Raw genomic sequence first — 16676 nt, 5'->3', positions numbered from 1 at the left:
ATCCACTGCCATAAAGCACACCAGCTTAAACCTCAGAGTCACAGAAATGGCAACTCATCATGAAAATTGCCAGTTCTTTCCAATCTCAAAACAAGAAAAAAACTGCATGGAGATACCATATTTTTTAAATTTTTTTTTCACGTTTATTTATTATTGAGAGACAGAGAGACACAGAGCGTGAGCAAGGGAGGGGTAGAGAGAGGGGAAGACTCAGAATCTGAAACAGGTTCCAGGATCTGAGCTGTCAGCACAGAGCCTGACGCAGGGCTCGAACTCACGAACTGTAAGATCGTGACCTGAGCCGAAGTCAGTCTCCTGACCAACTGAGCCACCCAGGCGCCCTGAGATACCATGTTTTGTAGGTACTTGAGCCTACTAATCAATAGTAGGATTTTTCCAAAGTCTGGAGCAGAAGAATTTGGAAATGTTATCATTTCCAGTCAGAGAACTTCTGGTTTATATGTTATTCCAAAAAAAAAAAAAAAGAAAAAGAAAAGAAAAGCTCATTTATTCATCATGATTTTATTTAATAATCAACAGAAGGTTTAGGAGAGGTAAAAAGTACAAATCTTAATCAACAATCTTGAAGATGCAAGAAATGTATCATTATTTTCTTTAAATCAACGTGCTCTGATTGGAACCTCAATTCAGATATCTGATGGAAATGTAAGTAAATTTGAGAGTTATTGCCCTCTCTTTACCCCCATCATAACATATGGATCCAGAATTACCTGGTACCAGGGGAATAGGCATGTGTTCTTCACATGAGCCTATTATGATGGCTACTGGTTTAATAATTACCCACGGCTGTACACAGTCACCCAGAGGTTGTTGCGCTTCTATGTTCTTGTAATGTTGCCAAGCTTGGAATTAAGAATCTTGGTTGGAGCTGAGAATTTCAGCGCCTTGCAGTCACCCTTGAGGAAAGGGAACATCATCACTCCATATAAAGGATGCACACACTGAAGAGAAAAAACACCACCTGGTATATCAAAAAAAAAACAGCAAAAACCAAACACAAATAGATGTATCAGTACATTATTCCTACAACTGAAGTCTTGTCTAAAATTTTTGCTTGAGGCCCAGAATTTTTTTTAATTTTTATTTAAGATAATTTTTAAATTTACAGAAACGCTGCAAGTGAATAGTTTCCATTTGCCGTTTACCCAGCATCCCCTAATGTTAATATCCTTTATAACACAGCAAAATGATCAAAACCAGGAGATTAATATTGGTACACTACTGTTAATTAAAATACAGACCTTATTCAACCTTCAGCAGGTTTTCCACATTGTATTTAGTTTTTCTGTCTCGTTTGTCCAATCTGTCACTATTCTTCAGTCTTTGTCTTTCAGGACATTGCCACTTTTGAAGAGTGTCGGTCACTTAATTTATAGAATATCCCTCATTTGGTTTATCTGATGTTATTTGCATGAGGTTATACATGTTAAGACACAGAAGTGATTTTTTAAGGGCATCGCAGAGGGTACGTAATGTCAATAAGTCTTATTATTAGTAATACTACTAGTGAGCACTTGGCTAAGGTTCTGTCCCTGGGTCTTGAGTTTCTCAAGTAACTAAGTTACTCTTTGCCCATTTGTAGTTAATAAATATCTTGAGGAAAATATTTGAGAATATGCAAATATTCAATTCCCCCTCAAAGTTTCACTCTCAAATTTTAGCATCCATTGGTGTGGATCATGTCTGCAACAATTATTGTTATTATGGTATTTGTCCAATGCTAATTTTTTTCCTTTATTCTTTCTGCATTTATTAATTGGAATTTTTCAATAAGGAAATCTGTTTCTTCTTATTGATTTGTTTATTCCATTTATATCAGTATGGACTTACAGATATTTATTTTATTTATGAGTTATAATCCAATAACATCAGGGATTCTGAAATTTAAACTGTAATACTCTCTTTCTTTGAGCTCCACATGTTTCCTCTTCTACTGTGACTATAATTGTCTCTGGTTCATTACAACATGTCTGTTTATTTCGTTCTTCTTTTACTGTTTCCTTTGATTTTCCTTCTCAGTCTTATTCCTCCTTTTTAAAATTTTATCTAAAATATTGTCATCCTTCATTAAAAACTTATTGCCCCCCAACATTGTCATTTTTCCCCATTACCCTCACCCTGCACCCCCTTTATTTCTATTTACTTTATGTATAGGGGCTGATGGGCAGAGATATTTTGTCCTGTATGAACAAAGATAAATTGCCTATTCCCATCTTTTGAAAAGAGTACACTCATTCTTTTGGCTTTCAAGATGAATGTGAGTAAATTAAAGGAGTCATTCTCTGTTTTGGCCATCAATTTTCAGTAGGCACTGAGTAAGGTGACTGTTAATGATACTGGTAATGGGTTATACTTCTTTTTGTTGTATTATTGTAGTTGACTTCAGAGAAGGATTGACAGTACTTTTTGAACAACTCCTGATTCCATCAATCTTTGAACTAAAAACAATTTAAAATAACACATATATTTCTGTAAGAAAATTAAAGCAAAATTTTGTCCTTTGTATCTCGGTATGACAGTTGCTTAAATCACCCATATATTTTTATAGTTAGATCCACATCAAATATATAAACTTTCCCTATTCTAGCCAGAGTTGTAAATCTGACTTTTTCAGGTGTATCAAAATATATGCCCATGACATATATTTTATTGTGTTGGAGAAGAGAAATCTTGAAAGGAAAGTAACAGAAAGATAAACTCTGTATTCCTTGGAAATTTCTAATGAAAGCGTATTCAGAATATTTTTTCTTATTGTGAATTGCTAAAAATATCTTTATAAGGATGGGCAAAGGGAATTATACTTCAGTGAGACAGCAACCAGTTAAACATATACAATTGTATCTAAAGAATTTAGAGAATAGGCTTAGATCTTTGAGATGCTAAATGGTTCATTACAACCAACAATAATTAGGAAGCAGAGATCTTTCAAACAACAGTTACTAAAGATTTTAGAAGTGGATAATTTTAAAAGTAAGAATGCCATTTAAAAGTGCCTATATTATTAAATAAAGATAAAATATATGCATTTCAAAAGTATAATTAATATTTACTTTATTAAACATTAATTAAAATTCCCTAAATGTAAAAATCCTGAGGCCATCCATTTAAATACTAACAACCCAGAAAATATATGCTTTGAGATTCTTTCCTATTAAAAAAAAAGAATCAGTAATTATAATTAAAAACAATTTTCATTCCCAAGAGTGGAAATAGGAATAGCAAATAATAACCTAAGAAAGAAATGTGAAGAGCTTCTGGGAAAGATACAAGGTTTAGCTTGTGACTATTAATGACTCTTTAATAAATAAATACATGGATGTCATAATCCTTGTGACAATAGGATAACAATATGGCAAAGTCATGATAGCTACCTCAAGTGAATCTACATATTTAAACACATTTAAAGCCAAATCTTAAAAGATATAGCTTGAACTTGACAAAATGATCACAAAATTCATGTAGGAGGGAAAAAACTACAAAATTCATGTAGGAGGGAAATATAAAATACAAGGGGTGGAGACATGCCTGATAATTTTTAAACTGCATTTTATTTATTTTTTTGTTTTAAATGTTGATTTATATTGAGAGAGAAAGGGTACAAGCTCATGGTGCCGATGGGGCGGTGTGGAGGGGGGGTGGGGAGCGCTGGAGCTGAGAAAGAGGAGGAGAGTGACAAAGGGAGAGAAAATCCCAAACTGACTCCATCAGCCCAGAGCCCAACGCAAGGCTAGATCTCAAGAATATGAGATCATGACCTGAGCCAAAACCAAGAGTCAGATGCTTAACAGACTGAGCCACATAGGCACCCCTTAAACTGCATTTTAAAGTCACACTACATCCAGTTCTCTTACATGTGTTTCTATAAGAAATAGGTATTTGACCCATGTTGGGATGTTTAGAATTCAAATATATAATAGACTGGATGTGTGCAGTAAAGACAATTACTTAGAACTTGCTTCTTATTCCCCTACCAGTACCAAAGGATAAATCACCACTGAGAGAGAAAGCACTGTGAGCAAAACAAAGTGACCATCCATGAGAAAAATACAAAACACCACTTATACATGTAAGCAGGTTTTTTCTACTCTTTTCAAACACTCATCCCTAAGACATATTATTTAGTTTGAAGGAAAAGCCTTCTTTCAAATAGCCTAGGTAGTATAGGTGAAGGATGTTGGTTAACTGGAAAAATGTTCAGATCAGCCACATTTTTCAATGTATATTGGTTAAAACTCAAAAGTAAAACTGTAACATAATTTATTTCACATTTGGCACTCCTTATTCAATAAGCTATTTCAAACTATCTTGTAAAAAGGAAATATTTATACCAATTACTGGTGATCCTGAGTTTATTTCATGTTATAAAATGTTTACTATTGGGGCGCCTGGGTGGCGCAGTCGGTTAAGCGCCGACTTCAGCCAGGTCACGATCTCGCGGTCTGTGAGTTCGAGCCCCGCGTCAGGCTCTGGGCTGATGGCTCGGAGCCTGGAGCCTGTTTCCGATTCTGTGTCTCCCTCTCTCTCTGCCCCTCCCCTGTTCATGCTCTGTCTCTCTCTGTCCCAAAAATAAATAAAAAAAAAAAAAAAAAAAAAACGTTGAAATGTTTACTATTATCTATCTCCTATTAACGAAAGATAAAACTACATGCCAGTTCCCAGACTGTTTGCATTTTGGCAATATGTTTTTTTCTCTTTCTCCTTTTTTCTTTTTTTTTTTTTTTTTTTTTTGGCATACAGGAAATGTTTGATCATGGTAACTAATGAACTCAATTGAATTATGTCTAATAGTTATATTGGATTCACATTTAATTATTTCCCAAAGCTGAAGTCCAAAGCTTATTGTGCACACAGTGATGGACTGGATTATTACTCCCATTATGCCTTCCTTCCTGTATTCATGTTCCTAGCCATGCAGCTGTGTGGAGTGCTCTCTCTATGACCTGGCATGATTCCCTACTCCTCGGTGTGGTTTTGTGACATGCTTTGACCAATAAAATGACAAACAGTAGGCCAATTTCTAGCATAAGCTACAAGAGGCTTAGGTATTTAAAAACACTTGTTCTTTTTTGATTTTGCCATCACCTTGTGAAGGACATGCCCAGGCTAAACTGTTCATTTTAGATAAAACAGTTGAGAGACATATGCTAAAAAGCTGGGCCACTCCTATGAACCCAGCCTATATCAGCCTACTCAGAAACAGATTGGGGACCCTTGCTAAGAATAGAAGAGCCACCCAGTCCAGGCTGGCCTAGATTAGCTGACAATAGAAATACATGTGAGAAATAAATATTTATTGTTATAGGACACTAATGCTATGTGGCTGGTTATTTTGCAACCATATTGTATCAACAGCTAACTTCTAAATCCTCATACATAGTGAAGGATCTCCTAATCTTATCCTGTTCCTCCCACTTTATAAAGAATTTACAGTTTTAGCTGAATATTCCACTAAATTATTACAAATTAAGTAATAAGCAATGGCTTAATGATTTATTACATTATTGTCATAACATTAATTATTCACGATTGACATCATTTTAATCCTCATGACTGCTTATGGCAATCTCTTTATATATAATCTATTTCCTCAAAGCTTTCAATAACACCTGAATAATGAATTGATACATTTGTTTGAATTGAAACATGAAGGCAAAATTTTTCTGACAGAATGTAAGTCTGATTAGCTTGGGGATACTATGCAGATTAGTTTATAGGACAGACATTCTCCATAAATTTATTAGGTTAATTCTATAATGCTAAAGTACCGATAAAACATACTTAAAGAATATAATAGTATAAAAAGAATTTAATCCAAACATACTGTGTTAAAAAGAGTGTAGTAACATTTTGATTTTTTTTTTTTTTCTATCCCTTTTGGGCGTGTTGGATTGAATAAGATGCCTATAAATAAAAGAGCAACTGGTATAATTTATGGTCAGGAGGTTTCCAATTCTTTGCTTTTGCCAATTTGAAATGAGAATTAAAAATGACTAAAATAATTTTCGGTTATATATCATTGAGATTTGAGCCTTCAAAGATGTGTCAAACAGTCTATAATTAAAAATAATTTTTCATAATAGATCACTGACTTTTGGCATTTAAGGAATTGAGTGACACTTCGATGAAAAAGAAATCAAACTTCCTTCCATTCTTGTCTACTGATTTCTGTGAAAATAATTTCTCCTGTTCACATCTATAAAAACAAGACAAATCGGAATACAATTTATGCAGAACTCTGTCCACTCTAGCAGCTTCCTATTCATTCACAGACAAGAGCTAATTGAAAGAAAAATCACTAATCTCAATAAGAAACATTAAAATTTTACTTTTAATGTTTGATAATTATATATTGATACTATATTTATTATGCACAGTGATAATACTGATGGCGTCAGCCTGAAAACATTTTTGAATGCTTATAACCCTTCAAAGAAATTTTGCACTTACTATGTGTATGTTTTCTTTACAAAGAGTAAAGGTGGGATTATCAATAAAAGTCTTTCAAGAATAAAAAGTAGATTATATTAGGATAAAATTGTATGGTTAAAATGGAATTGAAATATGAATTCAAAGGAGAATAAAAACAAAAGATGTAAAATTCCTGAATGTCTGGGAAAAAAAATTGTTGATGTATTGTTTGGCATCATTTTGATTATTTAAATTTCACTGGATATTTAAGAGTACTAGACCCCTGTTTCTTATCAAATTCCAGGAATTATTTCCATTTAAACTCATTATGAGAAATCTTAGATGTGAAGTTAAAAATGTGCAAGAGGATATATAGATTTCCAAATATTATTTTAGGAAATACTAGTAACCATTGATTCAGGCTTTGAGAGCCTCTGGGAGACTCTTGCCACTCTGCAAGCAAGCATCCAAATCTTTCTCTCTCTCATTATTGCCAGGATTCTGTTTGAATAGTTTATTTATGCTTTAGGCAAGAAAAGAGACCCTTGGGTTGCCAGTGAGAAAACAAAGTATGGATAATAAATAGAAAATAAATAGGCCACTACTTAAAGATAAAACCCTGCTGATGAAGTTTTGGGGTGATATGGGGCTTGAGGGGTCCAGAGCTGATGGCCAAGAAAGAATTCTTGAAGATGTCTTTGGTGCAAAAAGGTGATTTTATTAAAGCATGGGGACAGGACCCATGGGCAGGAAGAGCTGCACTGGGGTTGTGACGAATAACTCATTATATACCATGAGGTTGGAAGGGGATCAGGGATAGAGTAAGTCTCTAAGGTATTTTGAACATTGAGGGGCTAGCTGTTGCTAGGCAAATGCCACTTATTATCATTTAATAAAACCTCAGTCATGAGACCCTTCAGATATGTATGGGAGGGGAGCATAAGCTTGGAGTATGATTGCAGGATATATCTTGGGGCAGTTGAGATCAAGGAAGTAAATTTACAGGATCCTGGAGGTTGGGATAATGTTAAGCTAAGGTTCCCCTTTTGCCCATAGCAAAGTGTCATCATCGAGGCACCTGAGCTTCTAGAAGGAGATTACTCTGCTGGTTTCAAGGACTTGTCAATGGGCTGTAGCTGGTAAAGGAATTTAATTTTTCATTTGCCTTAGTTTCCCACATTACCATGGCAAACACTTAAACCCCTTTCCTTTGTTCTTGGGCAGCCAGAAGTGTCCAAGGAACACCATACATATTCCACCTGTGGGAGGTAGTGTGCGAGCCGGTATTTTGCCCTCAGCGTGCTCCACGCTCCCTCATCACGTGCTACATTACACTTATGGATAGTGGCTAATTTTTCCTGAGAATTTATCATATTGCAAGTTCTATCCACATTTAATAACTCCTTTAATCTTCATGCCTACTACATGAAGTAGACACAATTGTTAGCCCCATTTTACAGATTAAAACTGGGGCTCAGAGAGGCTAACTAACACACGCACCAGTATATAGCTACTTTGAATAAGATAGTCACAAATACACAGGCGATCTCAAGTAATATCCCTGTAGGAACTGCCTCAGGCTTCCCCCTCACTCCCTCCCCATGACCCCTTCGCTAATGCCTTCCCACCACTCACTTCACTCCATGCCCATAAAGAAAAGACAGGAAGAATGTACACCGAAGATTAACACTGATGATCTCTGGATGATAGTTTAACTGGTAATTTTTTATTTTTGTCTGTCTTAATTTCTGACATGTTGTAAATTATGGGGTGGAAAGAGATGTGCCAGATTAGCTCATTGTTCTACAAATAGTCATTCTCTTTCCTCCATCTCGGTGAAGAAACAAACATTTCTGTTGAGTTGGAGCTGGGCTTGCCAGAGGAATGTGGAAAGACAGGATTGTGGTTTCCATACCAGCCCCCTTCTGACTGGTGTGAGGGGATAGCTCACTGTGGTGTTGATTTACATTTTGCAGATGGTGAGTGATGCCGAGCATCTTTTCATTCAGGTCCTCTGCCCAGTTTTTAAATCAGCATTTTTTGTTTTTTGTTTGTTTGTTTGTTTGCTTTTTGATTTTTTTGGTGTTGAGTTGTATGAGCCCTTTATATATTCTGGATTAACCCCTTTTCAGATGTAGTATTTGCAAATATCTTCTGCTAGTCCATAGATTGCCTTTTTCATTTTGTTAATGGTTTCCTTCACTGTGCAAAAGCTTCTCAGTTGGATATAATCCTAATAGTTTATTTTTGCTTTTGTTTACCTTGCCTGAGAAGACACTCCCTCATGCACTGTTAGTGGGAATGTAAATTTATGCAACCACTATGGAAAACAGTATGGAGCATCCTCAGAAAAATAAAAATAGAAATACCGTATGATCCAGTAATTCTACTACTGGGTATTTACCCAAAGAAAATGAAAAAACTAATTTCAAAAGATATATGCACCCCTATGTTTATTGCAGCATTATTTACAATAGCCAAGATATGGAAGCAACCTTAATGCCCGTCTCTAGATGAATGGATAAAGAAGATGTAGTATACATATGAAATGGAATGTTACTTAGTCAAAGGAAAAGAGATCTTGCTATTTGCAACAACATGGATGGACCTAGCAAGTATTATACTAACTGAAATAAGTCAGACAGAGAAAGACAAACACCATATGATTTCACTTATATGTACAATGTAAACAACAAATGAACAAACAAGCAAACAAATAAATAAACAAAAACCAAAGATTCATAAATACAGAGCACAAACTGGTGGTTGCCAGAGGGATGGTGAGGGGATGAGCAACAAGGAGATTAAGAGGGGAATTAGGGGATTAAGGAGTATAAACTTTTGGTTATAAAATAAGTAAATCACAGTGTTGAAGAGTAGGGAATATAGTCAGTGATGCAAAGTAGGGAATATAATCAGTAATACTGTGATAATGATGTATGGCAACAGTTGGTGACATTTATTGTGTTAGGCATTGAGTAATGTATAGAATTGTTGAATCACTATGTTGTACACCTGAAACTAGTATAACATTAAATACCAACTGTATTTTAATAAACAAAAGTTTAAGTAAACAAAAAAAGTGATTATACGCCAGAGTCCCAAGCCAAGGCTTCCAGTGGCATCTCTCATTTGTGCCTATTCATCTAGGAGCTTCTGTCCTCTGGCGAGAGAAGATGCCTCAGATAAGAAGATGTCCACCCCCAGACTGTAGCCAGAAGCAGAGATATACCCCAGTCCACCTGTAAATATATGAGAAAGAAAGACATGCTAGTTGTATTTGGGAGTTGAGTTTTGCAGAGCAAAATTGAGGAATATAATACATGCCTACTGCATTTAAACTCTCTTCTTGAATTACGAATCATATAAATTTATTCCCCTCCAAAAATAACAAACTTATAAACTGTCCCTCATAATACTTCAAAGCTCTTCTTCATTGACTGACATTGCTCATTGATCTCCAATGTTTTTTGTTCTGTGGGCATCTAATTCATTCATAGGTGTTTGATTTTACATGTAAATTAGATGTCGATTCAACAAAGAAAAGCTTGAGTTAGAGCTCATTTCCTAAAGCACTTACACTCTGCACTCTACCTTTGCACAGCCTTTTCCTTACCCCATGGGGAGAAGCTGGCTGTGCAACTCCATTCTGTCTGCACTTAACACAACCACGGGATGCCAGGAGAAGTCCTGCTGGCTGCAAACGGTGAGGTGAGATTTCAACTTTCTGGCAGTTAGATGCACTTGGTTAATAACCCTGCACACCATGGTACCGTTTTTCAGTGTGCCTCCAATAGGAGTAAAATCCAGGCTTAAAAAATATATATCTTGATTTGTTATCTGTACAACTTACGAGATTTGTCACATCTCCAACTCCTGTCAGGTGGTCATTTTCCTCAATGGGGTGCAGTCCAAGATCTGCCTGTCTTTTGTAAGAATAAGGCCGTGACTTGTGTGTTTGTGAATGAGAATCAAACTGTAACAGAAGGTTGTTTGTTTGTTTTCTCCTTTGCTCATTATCCTGGCCTATTTATACAAGTAGTTTCAAAAAAAGAGCAGAGATACCCATGATGAATCTGAATTAACCAAAGAAGCCACCTACAACTTTAGACAGCAGGAGTCAACTTGACTGATACAGAGAGTGGGAATGACAAAGGGTTGATAACAGATGCTTTCCTAACAGAGACCTGGCAGATTGGGCTATGTCCAGACTTAAGTTTTTACTCTATTACTCATGTTATGTCCCAGTTTGCTTGACAAACCACCATTGGAGATTGTCTATCACTGAGAGTCCATGGTAAATCTTCTGTGAGGTTGCCTTCTGTTATTCAAAGAGAAAACGCTTTATCACAGACATTTAAGTGGAAAATATCCCTTCTTAAAAAGGAGTCTGTGCCTTTAATTACCTCACTTGGTAGGTAGTCTTTATAGTTAAAATATAGATCAATTGATCTATCTACCTATCTAAAACAATCAGTCAATCAATCAACAATAACAAAACCTCACCTACAGTTGTTCCAAGTTGGGCGATATTTATATATAGATATAGACATAGATATAGAGATCTATCTACATCTATCTCTATATCTGTCTCTATATCTATCTATATATATATCTTAATTTTAGAGACTGCCTACCAAATAAGATAATTAAAGGCATACATATGTGCATAAGAAAAGGCATATATATTTACATATATATAAAAGTATGTATATATGTATCATTAGTGGGACAAAGGTCTAAAGAGACTAAAAATAATACAGATTAAAGATAATGATCACTTTTGAGTTCTATATCTTGTTATTTTTGACAGAAACAAGTTTTTGGAGAGGAAATAACATTTAGGAAAATCTTTCAGATTTAACCTTTTAGAGGCAGTGAAACTGAATTATATAAATTATATTAAAAGTAATAGATGCTTCCCAGCTAAATCTCTCTCTGATATTGTGGAAAACTTCTCAGTCTCACAATCACTTTCTGTAAAGGAATTGTTGAAAATGGCCTAACTTGGTGAAGTCAGATAATTGAGATTATTAGTTATTAAGCTACAAAAAACAAGTAGAAAAATGATGATACCCAGTCTTATATTTTATAATGTAAAAGAACTTCTAAGCAAGTTATTTACTTTCCAAAGGCACAGGCAGTTTTGCAGTTCTAGTCCAAGCAGTGTGCCTGACAAATAGGCACCCAACAGTGTTTTCTTAATCTAAATCAACTAGCCCTCTTTAATTTTACAAATTGTTTGTTAGAGAAGTTATTGATTTACCATCCTATCTCCTCCTATTCTTGACCCTATATTTTTTCTTGAAATTTTAACTTAGTAGAAGAAAGAGCATTAACTTTTAAAAAATGGGGAATGTCTAATATTCAGTGAGGAGAGTTACTATTTGATTAAATTTAAGCTTGACCTGGAGGTGATGTGCTTTGCATGTAAATGGGCTGGAATGTAGAATTACAACCAAAGGTGATTCCCCCCTCCCCCCACCCAAAAAAAATCTTGCTAGCTGTGAAGAGGCATAGAGATCAAAAGCTCAATCTCCACATGTACTCTGCTCTTATTAGGTCTGTGATGCCTTACATGTCACTAAACTTTAAGTTTCAGTTTCTCTGTGCTACCTAACTCCGGGAGTTTTTGTGGAAATAAAGTAATGTTTGTGAAATGCTTAATGCAATGCCTAAAATAGAGTAATAGTGTTATGTTTTATTGTTTGTAAGGATTCAGAAGTTAACTTTAGATACCAATCTACTGGGCATCCCAGCTGCAAAATTTAACCTAAGGTCATGCAAAGTGTCCTTCTTTGGCACTATTGTTCATAGGCTCAGTGGAGTGATGTATCACTGGTCAGACCCATTGGAGGGAATATCATGAGTCTCCACTCAACTGGGACTTTGAGGGTGCTGGGCCACAGTGGGCATTACCAGGTCTAAGAGACTTGTTCAGAGGTACTACAAATGGCATAAATGTTAAGTGGGGAAAATACTTTGTCTACCTTTAGTTTTATCCTTTTACCTAACAGGATGCATATGTATATATGAATATTCTTCTTGGATAAAGAATCTACTGATTGACCTTACAAACTCTTACCATTCAGATGCCAGAGTCTTAAGTAGCCTCTCCCTATTCTAACCAGGTTAGCTTTAATAATATTAAAAGCTCTGCCTTCCAGGGAAGGGAATCGGGGTGGAAGCATATGTTATATGTGTCTTTTTTCAGATCCTGGGACCAAGGTTTCATACTTTAAGGTACTATGCATATATTTGGTTTCTGAAAACATAGTGGGTTGAAGTAGTTAGGAGAATAATTTTATACAGGTAAAATGGAGCTTACAGATTTTAATCACCTCTCTTTAATCACTCCATAAGTGTCTGTCAATCAACATTCACTAAGAACTTTCATGTATAAGACCTTTTTACTACCATGAAACGATGCTATAGATCAAGGGATGTAGAACCTAGAATCTGTTTCCAGGGGACATCACATGTAAATATGATAACTATAGAAAGAAATCTACCAGGTTTTTTAATCATTTATTATTATTATTATTATTATTATTATTATTATTATTTTATTAAAGTGTAGTTGACACACAATGTTACATTAGTTTCAGGTAAAATTACCTGGTTGTTACCTAGTTCAATAGTGATGGTCTTCATTTTTCATTAGTTCTTCTATATTGCTGTGGTGGTCTAGTTCATATACCTGCATTATTAGTCATTTTATTTCTCATCCTGCAAACCATTTTTGAAGGTAAAGGCAATGGGAAAAGTCAGGAAAGCTAGGAAATGTCTTGAAGAGAAGAAAGAGATTATCACCAAGAGAGGAGAAACAGATAGTAACACAAGTGACACGCAGGGGTAGTGTGGCTTATGGAGGAAGGCCCAGCTGGTTCTTATTTATTCCTCCAACTCTGATATGGGACAAAGTGTTTTCTTTACAACTCCATTTCCACGTAAGTTGCCCACATTTCCCTACCCATTGTTCTGGGATGGCAGTTGATTGGCATTATTGTTCATAGACATTGGTTCAGTAGAACTCCACACTCTAGGACAGCTTAAGTCCCTTACACTTTCTCCCTGATTCTTGTAAGAGAAGATTCTGATTCATGAGCCCCTGTCCAGAAACAAGGTTGTTTCTCTGTTTCCTCCTCAGGTTGAGTCACACACAGTAACACCCCCTCCCTCTATATCTACCTTTTATAGACCACCTTTCTTAGCCTCATCTTATCTAATCTTTGGAGAATGAAAAACTCATTGTCTGTATATATTTGAAATATTCTTTGAGTGTTGTTTTTAATTGCTTGTTATGGGGAAAGGTGACTGAGAAATATGTAAGCAAGCTGAGGAGAAAGGAGATATACTAACATGCAGAATAATTCTTTGATATATTTTTGCAACATAAAGTTAATCCACAAGATTCCCCCACCATGTTGTACTGGAAACAGACTGGAAAGTTGACTCCTTTCTTTGTATTTTTGTATGCTACCTATCAATCCTTACACACACACACACACACACACACACACACACACACACCATTCTTTCTGCTCTCTACACAATGGTGACTATCATGATTCCTCTTTGACAGTAATTGATAAAGCAAGATGATACAATCTGCTGCACACTAGGCTGTTTCACCTAACCTGTGGTAAAGCCTCTTCATTTGACTGCCTGTCTCCAGGTTTGCTTTAGTTCAATATTCTCCATACTGTAGACTGGGTGTTTCTCAACATCCATCAAGTTATTCTATGTTTAAAATCTTGCAACATTCCCAGGCGAGTTGGAAGACGAGGGAACAAATTTACCCTCTTGCCTGAAATAATAATATAAAAAAGAGAAAAAAATAGAACAATACTTTTTAAGACATTGGACACCAGGGAAAAGGAGGCATGATGCCTAAGAGCTAAGAAATAAATGAGGTAAGCCCTACAATTGCAAGTACAAGCTTACTGCCTAGAAAGTGTTTCTAGGTCTTAGCGTGGGAAGGGAGAACCTAAGTGTAGCTCAGCAGACTTCCTGTGTTAAGGAGACAGAGCTGAGGGTTTAGGAAGATCACAGTGGTTAGATTACATAGGACAGAGTACCAGAGAGTAGAGAATACAGAAGAACAGTCACAGAGATATGTAGAGTATCCTTCTCAAGCATTAATCTGAATACTGACTAGCACGTGCACTTGAGGCCAAGTAAAGAACTAGTCAGGAGAATTAGAGGGAATAGTACTTGGAGCTCATATGGGGCCAGGAATAGTGCCTTTTTCTACCAGCCAGACTGGAAAACCTCATAATTCATGGAGCACTGTGTAGAATAATCAGAAGTTTCTTCCTCAGTAGCAGTGAATAATTAGACCTAGACCAAACACTGCTCTGAACTGCCCTAACAAATGATGAAAGCAAGAACAAAACTGTAATTTAACCACATCCCAGAACAAAGCTCAAGAATATTTATAGGGATATAAAAATATGCAGCATCCAGCAAGACCAAATTCACAACTTCCAGCATATAATAAAGAATTACCAAGCATGCAAAGAAGCAGGAAAATGTGATTCATAACGAGGAGAAAAATCAATCAACTGAAATGGAACCTGAAATGACACCATTAAAATTAACAAAGGACCTTAGAAAGGTAATTATAACTGCATTCTATATGTTGAAGAAGCTAGAGGGAAGGTTAAACATGTTAAGTAGGGACATGAAACATATTTTTAAAAGACCTAAATAGGGGCGCCTGGGTAGCTCAGTCGGTTAAGCAGCCAACTTCGGCTCAGGTCATGATCTCGTGGTCCGTGAGTTCTAGCCCCGCGTTGGGCTCTGTGCTGACAGCTCAGAGCCTGGAGCCTGCTTCAGATTCTGTGCCTCCCTCTCTCTGACCCTCCCCCGTTCATGCTCTGTCTCTCCCTGTCTCAAAAATAAATAAACGTTAAAAAAAATTTAAAAGACCCAAATAGAACTTCTTTCTAGAGACAAAAATGACAATGTCAGAGATGAAAAATACACTGGATGGAATTAATGACAAAACATGTGTTGCAGAAGAAAAGTAATGAACCTGAAGACACAACAATAGAAACCATTGAAAATGAAACACAGAGAAAAAGGACAATAAAAAAGAATGAACAGACTATCACAGAGCTGGGGGGCAACTTCCAGTGACCAAATATACGTGCAATTGAACTCCGAATGAGAGGAGAGAGAGGAGAATGGGACAGAAACATATCTGAAGAAATAATCACTAAACATTTTTCCAAATTTTATCAAAACCATAAGCCTACGTAGATCCAAAACTTCAATAAATGCCAAGCATATGACACAGTAAGAAAACTACACCTAGACATATCGTAACTAAATTTCTTATAACCAGTGAAAAATACAAAATCTTAAAAGCACATGAAATATTTAAAGAACTGCAATTGAAGGCACAGTAAGATACCACTGTAAGATACCACAGTAAGATACCACTGCATACCTGTCAGAAGAGCTAAAATTAAAGACAAACAAAAAACAAAAACAAACAAAAACAAAACTGATCATAGGAAGTGTTGGTAAGGATTTCAAAGAGCTAGAATTCTCGCACAGTGCTTGTAGGGTGGCATAATAATGTAATGTTTGAATTTCTCCCTCCTTGGATTTCTCCCATTGTAGCACATTTTCAATATATTATAAATACCTGCTTCTTTTTTGTAAACCCCATCAGAATTTCCATACAGTTAGGTATCACATCTGTCTTATTTACCATCAAATCCTCAGGAATTAATACTACACCTGACATAATGGAAACTTGAAAAATACTTGATGAATGAATGAATTAAGGGACTTATGAATGAAGGGAATGATGTCTTTGTAAGGGGGTCAGGTGTTCTAGGGCACTGGTGGTAGTGTAGGTCGGGATCCAAGACTCTGAATCTCTGAAATCTCTACACAGGAGCTTCATTGTGAGTGTTCTTGGGAACCACACTTGTGAGGAAACAGAGAATCTGGAATGGGCAGAGACAGACTGAACTGTGATACATTTGCATCTGGTCCCATGTGGTACTCTGGATGTAGGATGGGCATTCCAGGCGCCTCAAATAGAGGCAAAGGAGCTGGGCTTCCATATCCCCATACCTACTATTTTGTGGATGAGGTGAAATCTTGAGTGAGGCAGCTCACTTCTGAAGGACAAGTTCCAGGGAAGGCTCAGGTGTAAGCCCTCAGCCTCCAACATGCCCAGGATCTAGGGATGAGAGTTCTTGAATTTGGAAGGGGTTCTGGGCCAT

At 36.2% G+C, this 16676-nt stretch overlaps 1 long non-coding RNA gene across 3 annotated transcripts in view; it reads left to right on the top strand.

Annotated features, from left to right (window-relative positions):
- Positions 1-16676, top strand: part of LOC132679463 (uncharacterized) — a 477892-nt gene that overhangs the window by 212388 nt on the left and 248828 nt on the right. For all 3 annotated transcript variants that reach the window (XR_009610166.3, XR_009610165.3, XR_009610167.3), the window contains one exon: positions 10034-10140. This is a non-coding gene — a long non-coding RNA (uncharacterized LOC132679463). The remainder of the gene's footprint in view (positions 1-10033; positions 10141-16676) is intronic.

Source organism: Panthera onca, chromosome A2, assembly GCF_046562875.1.
Source record: "Panthera onca isolate mPanOnc1 chromosome A2, mPanOnc1 haplotype 2, whole genome shotgun sequence".
In the NCBI taxonomy this organism is placed as follows: domain Eukaryota; kingdom Metazoa; phylum Chordata; class Mammalia; order Carnivora; family Felidae; genus Panthera; species Panthera onca.
Note: the sequence above shows the minus strand (reverse complement) of the source record. Positions and strands in the feature narration are given on the sequence as shown.